The following is a 15029-nucleotide window of genomic DNA, read 5'->3' as shown; positions in this document are numbered from 1 at the left end:
ACCCTATGGGGCAGTTCTGCTCTGTCCTATAGGGTTGCTATGAGTCGGAATCGACTCGATAGCAACCAGCTAGGGTTTGGTGTTGGTTATCTACCAGTAACCAACAGTCTCTGTACTCTTTATGTTTCTAATTTTGACCAAATTGGTCTAAAGAACAATATCAAGAACAAAAAATTAAAAAAGCCTAAAGCCACAGGATAGTAAAGTTATGATATGTAACCCTTTTCTTATTCATTTCTCATCTGAGATAGTCTTGAAGTTTTGGAAAAACAAGCTGATGTTACTTTCTTCTCAGATTTCCATCTTGGATGTAGCCTCACAGGTAACTGCGTTCACTTGCTGATGCTCTGTTACCTACTCAGCAGCAAAACATACAAAGGAAAAGGAATATTGTAGGATATCTGTGAAGGGAGATTTTAACTTGTCTGGAATTTGAAAAAGAAAATGTTTTGGGCTCTCCGATCACCATATTTGCTGAAAGCCAGGGGCAGGGAAAGGAGGCATGGTATCTTCTTTGCACCAATATTCCTTGCCCACTGGTGTCTAGAGTAATGGTTCCTAATTCATTAGTTTATCATTGAGCAGTGGCCATTCACCTCTCCAAATCCCCACCCTCTGTATTCTAAGCCTTGCAAATTGTCATTTGAACTTTTGGCTCGCTGCGAGTAGGGGGGTACGGAAAATAGCACACTATGATAACCTGCTCATATCTGGCTATAATCACTCAGTCCGTCAACTTCACCATCAGCAAGCTGTCACTAAATCCTGCTGATCCTACTGCACTGGGGAAAGTTAAAAACAGAAAACAAAACAAAACAAAAAAACTCAGTCCAAAAAACTGGAGTCAATTTATGATGCCATCAGGAAATGTGAATGTCTTTCAAGAATGGGTTCTCAGCAGTCCCACAGGTGATTATATAGTTAACAGCTCAAGGTTCTGATTCAGGGGGATATCAGATGGTATTGCTGTTGTTAGGTGCGATCAAGTCAGTTCTGACTCATAGCAACCCTATGTGCAACAGATGTTAGACATAGATAAAACCTGTTTCTAAGTTTTGCTTTGAGTAGGCACGCATTTTCAGTTTGTACTGCAAGTAGGATGTAAGTCTGTCTGCCAAAACATGTTCAAGGTGACCCTTTCACCACAACTTACCAGAGAACAGTGGTTCCCCTGGAAAGAACACTGTAGTTAGTCAGGTGTATTGGTAAATAGTTAACAATTGGCTCTCTGGGGGGAAAAATCCTAGTTTTTAGCTTTTGCCAATTTTTATGGTGTTAATACTCCTGCCCTGGCCAATTTTAAGCTACCACCATGGTGCTGCTGAACTTAGCTTTGGAAAGAGATGCACCTAATTGGCTCTGGCAAGCAGTGCAAGCCAACTCCAGCATACCACTGGTAGTAGGTGAAACTCAAAAGCAGAACCTTCAAGTTAGAGTAGCAGAGTGCTAATACAAGTCACTCTAGGTGTCAACAGAGGCACCAGCAACTTGCAGAGCATGTCGGAGGAAAGCTGAGCTCTATTTAGAGTTTAGCCAATAATTGCTCAAATAATCCAATTGATAAAAGCAACCCTTTGCACAAATGGGTAAACACAGGAGAAGAATTTTCTAAAGCAAGTAATGTATACCACAAAGAATGGAGAAGACTATGTGGGATAAAAACAGAGCAACATAGTGGAAAGGATTCAAACTAATTTGAACAAATTAATTTTCTTGAACACAGCGTTCCCCCCCCCCCCCTTTTTTTAGAGGAGTGGTTTGTTTTTAATTTTATTATCTTGAGGAAACAATATGATCAGAATCCACTATCTGTCCTTTAAAGTATGTAAACATACATATAGTAAACTATCTATCTTTTCCATTACAGATGGTGAGCTCCTTCATTCTCAGCAAATCATTTTTTTGTCTAGAAATAAAGAACCCATATGGGTATTGTTACGCAGGACTACTGGGACTGAATTGGCCCTGCTCGCCTATTAGAGTTAAGATTCCAAAGCAAAGCCAAAGCCACTACTCCCTCCTTGCATCCTTAATTGAAAATACCTTTTTCTTGTCAGGGTATGTCACACATAGTGCCTGAAATTTCCATCATCTCCATTATTAAAACTGAGAGGGGAAAGCGGTCGTCTTCCTCCCTTTACCGTTAGCGTGACTCCTTGGAAGTGATTGATACAGAGGTTTGAACACAGGAGCGGCGGGCAAGTGGGAGAAAAGAGACGGGTGCCTTCTTTGCTTCTTTGGTAGCTCAGGCATCCCAGCCAAAAGTCTTTGTTGTGCACTCTGCTACACAGACTGGCTTTGGTGATGGAAAACAAGGGTTTGCCTTCAGTTCCTTAGGGTACCCGTGGCTGCGTCTTTCCACTGGCCTCTTGCAGGTGACAATTTGCCATTTGGAATACGCTTTCTCTATATATTCATCCAAATTAATTTTAAATAAAAAGGCTGAAATCAATAGAGTGCAGTTTCATTGACAGTAAAAATTTGTTCTAATTACTGCTCCCACCAGCTGTCAGTTTGTTGTCTTGTGGTGGCTTATGTGTTGTCATGATGCCGAAGGCTACACCATCAGCAGGCTCACCCATGTTGGACGGTGCTTCCAGACTAAGATAGACTAGGAAGAAAAGCCTGGCGATCTACTTCTTAAAATTAGTGAAAATCGTATGGATCATAATGATAGACTCAAGCTTACTAATGATCATGAAGATGGCTTAAGACTGGACAGTGTTTGATCAAAACAATAACCTAGTGACATGCAGAAGAATTATTCTATTAATCCTATTCATAGATTAGAAAACTAAATCTCAGAAAGATTAGTTGTGGTTGGTAAGTGAAAGAATAAGAACTTGAACCCATATCTTTTGATTCTACATCACTGTAATCCATGTCCTTTCTAAAATATACTATATGAAGGAGAATATGGCATCAGGATTGGAGGAAGACTCATTAACAACCTGGGATATGCACATGACAAGTCCTTGCTTGCTGAAAGTGAAGACGACTTGAAGCACTTGCTGATGAAGATCAAAGACTTCAGCCTTCAATATGGATTCCACCTCAACATACAGAAAACAAAAATTCCTCACAGCTGCACCAATAAGCAACACCATGATAAACAGAGGAAATATATTGAAGTTGTGAAGGATTTTGTTTTACTTGTATCCACAATCAATACCCATGGTAGCAGCAGAGAAGAAATCAGAGGGTGCATTGCTTTGGGCACATCTACTGCAAAAAAAATTCTTTAAAGTGTTGGGAAGCAAAGATGTCACTTTACGGACTAAGTTGCTCCTGGCCCAAGCCATGGTATTTTCAATCACCTCATATGCATGCATAAGCTGGACAATGAATAAGGAAGACTGAAGCCTTTGAATTATTTTGTTGACAAAGAATATTGAATATATAACAGACTGCCAGAAGAATAAACAAATCAGTCATGGAAAAAGTATATCCAGAATGCTCATTAAAAGCAAGGATGGCAAGACTTTGCCTCACATACTTTGGACATGTTTTCAGGAGGAATCAGTCCCCGGGAAAGGACATCATGCTTGATAAAGTAGAGAGTCAGTGAAAAAGAGGAAGACCCTCAATGAAATGGATCTACATAGTGGCTGCAACAATGGACTCAAGCATAACAATGATTGTGACGGTGGCCCAGGACCACGTAGTGTTTTGTTCTGTGGTACTTGGGGTTGCTATGGGTTGGAATCAACTCAATGACTCATAATAACAACAACAACATACTCAATTTGAAAGATATCTCAATTTTTTTTTTCAGTATTTCAACTGGAGGCATGCCAGAGTCACCTGACCTCATCTAACTTCACAAAGTGGAAGGAAAATCAAGATCTAATCACCAATGCTGATTCCTGTGAGGTGGAGGTCAGACATGCCTTCTCTCTCTTGCCATCTTTACCAATTCTGATACCAACCATCCCTCCCATGGCACCCTCTACTTCTCTGCTGTGTTCGATAATTCATTGCAATGGCTACACAGAACTCACAGACAATACTCACTACTATGGGGTTTAGTAGAGAAGTGTTGTTTGTTCTTGTTAGGTGCCGTCAAGTTGGTTCCGACTCATAGTGACCCTATGCACAACAGAACGAAACACTGCCCGGTCCTGTGCCATCCTCACAATCGTTGTTATGCTTGAGCTCATTGTTGCAGCCACTGTGTCAATCCACCTCGTTGAGGGTCTTCCTCTTTTTCGCTGACCCTGTACTCTGCCAAACACGATGTCCTTCTCCAGGGACTGATCCCTCCTGACTACATGTCCAAAATATGTAAGATGCAGTCTCGCCATCCATGCTTCTTAGGAGCATTCTGGTTATACTTCTTCCAAGATAGATTTGTACATTTTTTTTGGCAGTCAGTGGTATATTCAATATTCTTTGCCAACACCACAATTCAAAGGTGCCCATTCTTCTTCAGTCTTCCTTATTCATTGTCATGCTTCACATGCATATGATGCTTGGGTTAGTCTTCAAGGTGACATCTTTGCTTTTCAACACTTAATGAGGTCCTTTGCAGCAGATTTACCCAGTGCAATGCATCGTTTGATTTCTTGGCTGCTGCTTCCACGGCTGTTGATTGCGGATCTAAGTAAAATGAAATCCTTGACAACTTCAATCTCTCCTCCATTTATTACAATGTTGCTTATTGGTCCAGTTGTGAGGATTTTTGTTTTCTTTATGTTGAGGTGCAATTCATACTGAAGGCTGTGGTCTCTGATCTTCATTAGTAAGTGCTTCAAGTCCTCTTCACTTTCAGCAAACAAGGTTGTGTCATCTGAATAATGCAGGTTGTTAATGAGTCTTCCTCCAATCATGATGCCTCATTCTTCATATAGTCCAGCTTCTTGGATTATTATCTCAGCATACAGATTGAATGGGTATGGTGAAAAGACACAACCCTGATACACACCTTCGCTGCCTTTAAACCAATCAGTATCCCCTTGTTCTGTCCCAACGACTGCCTCTTGATCTATGTAAAGGTTCCCCCATGAGCACAATTAAGTGCTCTGGAATTCCCATTCTCCAATCCCCTTTGTGGGCCACAATTACCTTATTTGTACAGTCCCACCCAATCACTTGGGTGGGAGTTACAAGACCATGGCAAGAAAGGCCACAGAAAAGTGATCTATCACACTGCAAGGCCCTTTAAAATTTTATTCCTCTCTGTGTTTATAGTCCTTCAAAATTTTTATATATATCTTTATGTTTGAAAGAAAATAGAGACCATTCATTTCTTGAAAATGTCTGTTTAAGGTTTGACATGGCTGATACTTTATTATTTAAGCAAATATTCTTCTTAAGATTTTAGAATCGTTCAGAGCATGTTTTTATTTAATTAAAAAATTATACCTGCTTCATAGTTAGAAGCAGTCCTCCCAATTTCAAGGTTATAAAAGAATATACCCACAACACATTTGTGGTGTTTTAGCCCCTTCTTTCTTTCTTTCCTCCCTACCTCCCTCCCTTTTCCTTCCTCCCTTCTTCTTTCCCTCCCTCCCTTCCACTCTTAATTTCAAGAATATTGATCCATTTTGAATTTGTCTGGTGCTTGGAATGAATGAAGTATGGGTCTAACGTCTCGTTTTAGATGGATAACCAGAGGTCCCAGCAGCATTTATAGCATAGTTCACCTTTTCACCACTAATTTGAGATGCCATCTTTATCATAAACTAAATTTCCAAATGTATTTAGGTCTAATTTTGGATTCCTTATAATATTTTATTACTCTGTTAATATTCGTGTAATACTGACACACTTTTAATTACTGAAGATTTAGATTTTTAATATATTATAGAGTTAATCTACCTTTATTGCTCTTCATTGAGGTTTTTCTGAATATTCTTGTGTATTTATTTTTCCATTTGAGCTTGACAACCATTTTTCTATTTCTTAAAACAAAATAAGAAAAAAAAAAAAAAAACAAAAAGCCTTGCTGTTATTTTGGAGAGGATTATTTACAAAATGCCTGAGTTAACTTAAGGCGAATTGGTATCTTTATGATGTTGGGTCTTCTAGCCCAAGGAAATAGCATGTCTTTGCATTTGTTCCTTTCTTTTATGTTCTTTAGTAGTATTTACAAGATTTTTTCTTAGGGGTTTGCTCTTTCTTGGGCTATACTTAGGTATGTTTTAACTTCTGATTTCATTCTCCCTTTTAACCTGTTACTCAATGCCTTCCGTACACTGTTAATTAATCATAGAGATGATTTTGGGCATTCTTGTTTTGTTCCTACATCTCATATATTCTAAATAGGTATGATGCTAAATTTGGGGAAGACGTAAACGCATTTTATATGTTGAGCTATTCATGAATTTTTATTTTATTGATATTTTAGAAGCCAAGAACAGATTAATAAATTTGGCACACAAAAATAAAACTCTTGTTAATAACCAAAAACTGTATAGAAAGTTAAAAGATAAAGACAATTCCGAGATACAACTCACATTCTAGAAGAAGGGTTAATCTCATAAAGATCCTCTAGAAATCAATGATTAAAAAAGGCCAAGAACTCAAAAGAATTATGAACAAAGGTTGGGAAGAAAAAACACACATTTGGCTCTTAAATATAAATATTCTTAATAAAGCTCATAATAAGAAACATTAATTAAACTGTATCAAGATATCTTTTTTTTTTCACCTACAGATTGGCAGAAGTCTAAATGTTTGTTAAAAGTCCCTATTGTTGAGGAAAAGTGGAAATTTGATGGCACTATTGAAGGTTCTTTGGCTGTATCTATTAAAATCACAAATGGAAACACCTCTTGACCCACCAATTTCACCTCTGGTAATTTATCCTACAGATATACTTGCATATGTGCAAAATGATGTCTATACAGGTTATTCACTGCCACATTGTTTGTAATAGTAAAAGACTGGGAACAAGTTGGGTGTCTATATAAATTATGTTGGATAATTGGTTTGTGCATCTATGCAATGAAATACTACGCAACTCTAAAAATAAATTAAAAAATCTCTCCACACACTTGGTGAGAAAAAAGATTTAAGAACAATGTGCGTCATGTGTTCTACTTTGTTTAAAAAGGGGCAAAATAAAAGGACATATTTACATGTGCTCTTATTTAGTGTTACAAAATTCTGAAGAGATAACAAGAAATTAATTCTGATGGTTATCGTCATGTGTCGTGGTATGGAACAAAACAGAAAAGTAACTGAACGGGGAATGAAAGTTTCACTACATACTTTTGACATTTTAAGTCATGTGAATATACTATTTATTTGAAATTATATTTAAAAAGACAAATTTATTTTGCTAAATTTGTTTCTGAGAATAAACGTTTACTAAAAGTTTATTCTCTTATTTGGGTGGATATTAGGGTCTTTTGACTACATCAAAACTGAGAAAGAGAAAAGGAAATAACCTGGTCATTATTACCAAAATTCCCCAAAAGAGGATGAACGAGGGAAGTCTTATAAGATGTATAGAAAATCATTCAAGTTAGAATTTGGGATGTTCTATTTTTTTTTTAAATTTTTATTGTGCTTTTTTTTTTATAAGTGAAAGTTTACAAATCAAGTCAGTCTCTCACACAAAATCTTATATAAACCTTGCTACATACCCCCAATTGCTCTCCCCCTAATGAGACAGCCCGGTCCCTCCCTCCACTCTCTCTTTTTGTTTCCATTTTGCCAGCTTCTAACCTACTTTACCCTCTCATCTCCCCTCCAGGGAGGAGATGCCAACATAGTCTCAAGTACCACCTGATTGATCAAGAAGCTCGCTCCACACCTGCATCCTTCTCCAACGCATTGTCCAGTCCAATCCCTGACTGAAGAGTTGGCTTTAGGAATGGTTGCTGTCCTGGGCCAACAAAAGGTCTGGGGGCCATGACCACTGGGGTCCTTCTAGTCTCAGTCAGGCCATTAAGTCTAGTCTTTTTACGAGAATTTGGGGTCTGCATCCCACTGCTCTCCTTGTCCCTCAGGAGTTCTCTGTTGTGTTCCCTGTCAGGGCAGTCATTGGTTGTAGCTGGGCACCATCTAGTTCTTCTGGTCTCAGGCTGATATAGTCTCTAGTTTATGTGGCCCTTTCTGTCTCTTGGGCTCAAGATTACCTTCCGTCCTCGGTGTTCTTCGTTCTCCTTTGCTCCAGGTGGGTTGAGACTAATTGCTGCATCTCAGGTGGCTGCTTGCTAGCATTTAAGGCTGCAGATGCCATTCTCCAAAGTGGGATGCAGAATATTTTCTTAATAGATTTTATGATGCCAATTGACCGAGATGTCCCCTGAAACCATCGTCTCCAGACCACCCCCCCCCCGCCCCGCTACGCTGGCCTTCGAAGCATTCAGTTTATTCAGGAAACTTCTTTGCTTTTGGTTTTTAGTCCAGTTGTGCTGACCTCACCTGTATTGTGTGTTGTCTTTCCCATCACCTAAAGTAGTTCTTATCTGATATCTAATTAGTGAATACCCCTCTCCCACCGTCTCTCCCTCCCCGCTCTCATAACCATCAAAGAATATTTTCTTCTCTGTTTAAACTATTTCTCGAGTTTTTATAATAGGGGTCTTATACAATATTTGTCCTTTTGCAACTGACTAATTTCACTCAGCATAATGCCTTCCAGATTCCTCAACGTTATGAAATGTTTCACAGATTCATCACTGTTCTTTATCGATGCATAGTATTCCATTGTATGAATATACCATAATTTATCCGTTCATCCTTTGATGGGCACCTTGGTTGCTTCCATCTTTTTGCTATTGTAAACAGTGCTGCAATGAACATGGGTGTGCATATATCTGTTGGTGTAAAGGCTCTTATTTCTCTAGGATATATTCCAAGGACTGGGATTGCAGGACCCTATGGTAGTTCTATTTCTAGCTTTTTAAGGAAGCGCCAAATCAATTCCAAAGTGGTTGTGCCATTTTACATTCCCACCAGCAGTGTATAAGTGTTCCAATCTCTCCACAGCCTCTCCAATATTTATTATTTTCTGTTTTTTGGATTAATGCCAACCTTGTTGGAGTGAGATGAAATCTCCTTGTAGTTTTGATCTGCATTTCTCTAATGGCTGATGATCGTGGACATTTCCTCATATATCTGTTAGCTACCTGAATGTCTTCTTTAGTGAAGTGTCTCTTCATATCTTTTGTCCATTTTTAATTGGGTTATTTGTCTTTTTGCAGTTGAGTTTTTGCAGTATCATGTAGATTTTAGAGATCAGGCACTGATCAGAAATGTCATAGCTAAAAACTTTTTCCCAGTCTGTAGGTAATCTTTTTACTCTTGTGGTGAAGTCTTTGGATGAGCGTACGTGTTTGATTTTTAGGAGCTCCCAGGTATCTAGTTTTTCTTCTGCATTCTTAATAATGTTTTGTATACTGTTTATGCCATGTATTAGGACTCCTAACGTTGTCCCTATTCTTTTCTTCCATGATCTTTATTGTTTTAGATATTATATTTAGGTCTTTGACCCATTTTGAGTTTGTTTTTGTGCATGGAGTGAGGTATGGGTCTTGTTTCATTTTTTTGCAGATGGATATCCATTTATGCCAGCACCATTTGTTAAAAAGACTGTCTTTTCCCCATGTAACTCTTTTGGGGCCTTTGTCAAATCTCAACTGCTCATATGTGGATGAATTTATGTCTGGATTCTCAGTTCTGTTCCATTGGTCTAGGTGTCTGTTGTTATACCAGTACCAGGCTGTTTTGACTACTGTGGTGGTATAATACGTTCTAAACTCAGGTAGAGTAAGGCCTCCTACTTTGTTCTTCTTTTTCAGTAATGCTTTGCTTATCCAGGGCCTCTTTTCCTTCAATATGAAGATAGTGATTTGTTTCTCCATCTCATTAAAGAATGTCGTTGGAATTTAGGAAGGAATTGCATAAAATCTATAGATTGCTTTTGGTAGAATAGACATTTTTATAATGTTAATCTTCCTGTCCATGAGCAAGGGATGTTCTTTCAACTTATGTAGGTTTCTTTTAGTTTCTTGCAGAAGTGCTTTGTAGTTTTCTTTGTATAAGTCTTTTACATCTCTGGTAAGATTTATTCCTAAGTATTTTACCTTCTTAGGGGCAGCTGTAAATGGTATTGATTTGGTGGTTTCCTCTTCGATGTTCTTTTTGTTGATGTAGAGGAATCCAAGTGATTTTTGTATGTTTATCTTGTATCCCTATACTCTGCTGAACTGTTCTATTAGTTTCAGTAGTTTTCTTGAGGATTCCTTAGGGTTCTCTGTGTATAAGATCATGTCATCTGCAAATAGAGATAATTTTACTTCTTCCTTGCCGATCTGGATGCCCTTTATTTCTTTATCTAGCCTAATTGCTCTAGCTAGGATCTCCAGCACAATGTTGAATAAGAGTGGTGATGAAGGGCATCCTTGTTTGGTTCCCGATCTCAAGGGGAATGCTTTCAGGCTCTCTCCGTTTGGGATGATGTGGCTATTGGCTTTGTATAAATACCCTTTATTATGTTGAGGAAGTTTCCTTCTATTCCTAATTGCTGAGAGTTTTTTATCATTGGTGAGTGTTGAACTCTGTCAAATGCCTTTCCTGCATCAATTGATAAAATCATGTGATTCTTGTCTTTTATTTTATTTATATGATAGATTACATTAATTGTATTCCTAATGTTGAATCATCCCTGCATGCCTGATGTGAATCCCACTTGGTCATGGTGAATTATTTTTTTGATATGTTGTTGAATTCTATTGGCTAGAATTTCATTGATGATTTTTGCATCTGTGTTCACGAGACATATAGGTCTGTAATTTTCTTTTCTTGTGGTGTCTTAACCTAGTTTTGGTATCAGGGATATGCTGGCTTCATAGAATGACTTTGGGAGTATTCCATGCTTTTCTATGCTCTGAAATACCTTTCGTACTAGTGGTGAGAACTCTTCTCTGAAAGTTTGGTAGAACTCTGCAGTAAAGCCGTCCAGGCCAGGGCTTTTTTTTGGTGTGAGTTTTAGATTACCTTTTCAATCTCTTATGTTATGTGTTTATTTAGTTCTACCTCTGTTTGTGTTAGTTTAGGTAGGTAGCGTGTTTTTAGGAATTTATCCATTTCTACTAGGTTTTCAAATTTGTTAGAGTAGAATTTTTCGTAGTAATCTGATATGATTCTTTTAATTTCGGTTGGGTCTGTTGTAACATCACCCATCTCATTTCTTATTTGGGTTATTTTCTTCCTCTCCTATTTTTCTTTTGTCAGTTTGGTCAATGGTTTATGAATGTTGTTGATTTTTTCAAAGAACCAGCTTTTGGTCTTGTTAATTCTCTTTTTTTTTTTAATAATTTTTATTGAGCTTTAATTGAACGTTTACAAATCAAGTCAGTCTGTCACATATAAGCCTATATATATCTTACTCCATACTCCCACTTACTCTCCCCCTAATGAGTCAGCCCTTCCAGTCTCTCCTTTTGTGGCAATTTTGCCAGTTTCTAACCCTCGCTACCCTCCTATCTCCCCTCCAGACAGGAGATGCCAACACAGTCTCAAGTGTCCACCTGATACAAGTAGCTCACTCTTCATCAGCATCTCTCTCCAACCCATTGTCCAGTCCCCTCCGTGTCTGATGAGTTGTCTTCCGGAATGGTTCCTATCCTGGGCCAACAGAAGGTTTGGGGACCATGACCGCCAGGATTCCTCTAGTCTCAGTCAGACCATTAAGTCTGGTCTTTTTATGAGAATTTGGGATCTGCATCCCACTGATCTCCTTCTCCCTCAGGGGTTCTCTATTGTGCTCCCTGTCAGGGTAGTCATCGGTTGTGGCCAGGCACCATCTAGTTCTTCTGGTCTCAGGATGATTTAAGTCTCTGGTTCATGTGGCCCTTTCTGTCTCTTGGGCTTATAGTTATTGTGTGACCTTGGTGTTCATCATTCTCCTTTGATCCAGGTGGGTTGAGACCAATTGATGCATCTTAGATGGCCGCTTGTTAGCATTTAAGACCCCAGACGCCACATTTCAAAGTGGGATGCAGAATGTTTTCATAATAGTATTATTTTGCCAATTAACTTAGAAGTCCCCTTAAGCCATAGTCCCCAAACCCCCGCCCTTGCTCCGCTGACCTTTGAAGCATTCAGTTTATCCAGGAAACTTCTTTGCTTTTGGTCCAATCCAGTTAAGCTGACCTTCTGTGTATTGAGTATTGTCCTTCTCTTCACCTAAAGTAGTTCTTCTCTACTAACTAATCAGTAAATAACCCTCTCCCACCCTCCCTCCCTCCCCCTCTCGTAACCACAAAAGTATGTGTTCTTCTCAGTTTATACTATTTCTCAAGATCTTATAATAGTGGTCTTATACAATATTTGTCCTTTTGCCTCTGGCTAATTTCACTCAGCATAATGCCTTCCAGGTTCCTCCATGTTATGAAATGTTTCACAGATTCGTCACTGTTCTTTATCGATGCTTAGTATTCCATTGTGTGAATATACCACAATTTATTTAACCATTCATCCGTTGATGGACACCTTGGTTGCTTCCAGCTTTTTGCTATTGTAAACAGAGCTGCAACAAACATGGGAGTGCATATATCTGTTCGTGTGAAGGCTCTTATTCTCTAGGGTATACTCTGAGGAGTGGGATTTCTGGGTTGTATGGTAGTTCTATTTCTAAGTTTTTAAGAAAACACCAGACAGATTTCCGAAGTGGTTAATCCTTTCAATTGTTTTTTCATTTTCTATTTCATTTAGTTCTGCTGTAATTTTTATGATTTGTTTTCTTCTGGTGCCTGAGGGTTTCCTTTGTTGCTCTCTTTCTATATGTTCAAGTTGTAGGGATATTTCTTTGATTTTGGCCCTGTTTTCTTTTTGTATGTGTGCATTTATTGATATAAATTGACCTCTGAGCACTGCTTTCACTGTCCCAAAGGTTCTGATGGGAAGTGTTTTCATTCTCATTGGATTCTATGAATTTCTTTATTTCATCCTTAATGTCTTCTATAACCCAGTCATTTTGGAGCAGGGTATTGTTTAATTTCCGAGTGTTTGATTTCTTTTCCCTGCTTTTTCTGTTATTGGTTTCCACTTTTACAGCCTTATGATCAGAGAAGATGCTTTGTAATATTTCAATGTTTTGGATTCTGCTAAGGCTTGCTTTATGCCCTAATATGTGGTCTATTCTAGAGAATGCTCCATGTGCACTAGAAAAGAAAGAATACTTGGTTGCTGTTGGGTGGAGTGTTCTGTATATGTCTATGAGGTCAAGTTGGTTTATTGTGGCATTTAGATTTTCCATGTCTTTATTCAGCTTCTTTCTGGATGTGCTGTCCTTCACAGAAAGTGGTGTGCTAAAGTCCCCTACTATTATTGTGGAGCCTTCTATCTTTCTTTTCAATGCTGATAGAGTTTGTTTTATGTATCTTCCAGCCCAGTCATTGGGTCCATAAATATTTTTAATATGGTTATATCTTCTTGGTATATTTTCTGTTTAATCATTATATAGTGTCTTTCCTTATCCTTTATGATGGATTTAACTTTAAAGTTTATTTTGTCAGAAATTAATATTGTCACTTCTCTTTTTTGATTGTCCTTTGCTTGATTTTTTTTTCCATCCTTTGAGTTTTAGTTTGAGTCTCTAAGTTGAAGGTGTGTCTCTTGTAGGCAGCATATAGACAGATTGTGTTTTTGAATCCATTCTACCACTCTCTGTTTCTTTATTGGTGCATTTAGCCAATTTACATTCAGGGTAATTATGGATAAGTATGAATTTAGTGCTACCATTTTGATGTCTTTTTTATGTGTTGTTGACAGTTTCTTTTTCCCACTTAATTTTATGTGGTGAGTAGATTGTCTTTATATATCATCCTCTCCTCATATTCATTGTTGTTAATTTTGTTTCTGCTGAGTCTCTATTTTTTCCTTGTATTTTATTTTGATGTGTAGGATAGTTTGTCTCCTTTGTGGTTACCTTATCATTTTTTTCCCTATTTAAATTTAAACCTAACTTTTATTTCTTTGTTTCACCTCGTCGTCCTCTCTGTATGGAAGATCTATGACGACATTCCTTAGTCCCTCTTTACTGTTTTAATGTTGACTTCTTTTATATGATAACATCACTGTTACCCTGTTTTCAGCATTTTTTTAAATCTTGATTTGTTTTTTTGATTTCTCTGTCTTGGTTGACTTCTGATTGCTCTGTCCCATGTTATAGTCTTGGGTTGGTACCTGATATTGTTGATTTTCTAACCAAAGAACTCCATTTAATATTTCTTGTAGTTTTGGTTTAGTTTCTATAAACTCCCTAAACTTCTGTTTATCTGGAAATGTCCTAATTCCAACTTCATTTTTAAGAGACAGTTTTGCAGGGTATATGATTCTTGGCTGGCAATTTTTTTCCTTCAAGTTTTTAAATGAGTCATCCCATTGCCTTCTTGTCTGCATGGTTTCTGCTGAGTAGTCCACGCTTATTCTTATTGGCTCCCCTTTGTAGGTGACTTTTTGTTTATCTCTAGCTGCTCTTAAAATTCTCTCTTTATCTTTGGCTTTGGTAAGTTTGATTATAATATGTCTTGGTGACTTTCTTTTGATATCTACATTATGTGGAGTTCAATGAGCATCTTGGATAGATATCATCTTTCATGATATCTGCCAACAAATCTTCAACAATTCTCTCTGTATTTTCTGTTATCCCTCCCTGGTCTGGTACTGCAGTCACTCGTAGGCTATTTCTATTGATAGAATCCCATATAATTCTTAAGATTTCTTTATTTTTTAATTCTTTTAACTGATTTTTCTTCAAATATATTAGTGCCAAGTGATTTATCTTCAAGTTCACCAATTCTGCCTTCCACTGGCTCAATTCTGCTCCTCTGACTTTCTGCTGGGTTGTCTACTTCTGTAATTTTCTTGTTAATCTGAATTTCTGATTGCTCTCTGTCTATGGATTTTTCTAGCTTATTAAATTTTTCATTATGTTCCTGAATAATCCTTTTAATTTCTTCTGTTGCTTTACCCTTGTGTTCCTTGGATTGTTCTGCATATTGCCTACTTTCCTTCCTGATGTCTTGAAAGGTTCTGTATATTAATCTTTTGTATTCTGCCTCTGGTAA

General features: G+C 37.8%; 1 long non-coding RNA gene across 1 annotated transcript in view; it reads left to right on the top strand.

The window, feature by feature from the left end:
* The window catches only part of LOC111749453 (uncharacterized), a 267250-nt gene that overhangs the window by 237166 nt on the left and 15055 nt on the right, over positions 1-15029 (top strand). Inside the window, exons 9-11 of the long non-coding RNA XR_010322319.1 lie at positions 3776-3879; positions 6659-6799; positions 7703-7849. This is a non-coding gene — a long non-coding RNA (uncharacterized LOC111749453). The remainder of the gene's footprint in view (positions 1-3775; positions 3880-6658; positions 6800-7702; positions 7850-15029) is intronic.

Source organism: Loxodonta africana, chromosome 6, assembly GCF_030014295.1.
Source record: "Loxodonta africana isolate mLoxAfr1 chromosome 6, mLoxAfr1.hap2, whole genome shotgun sequence".
NCBI lineage: Eukaryota > Metazoa > Chordata > Mammalia > Proboscidea > Elephantidae > Loxodonta > Loxodonta africana.
The sequence above is the reverse complement of the archived record's forward strand: the minus strand, read 5'-3'. Positions and strand labels throughout refer to the sequence as shown.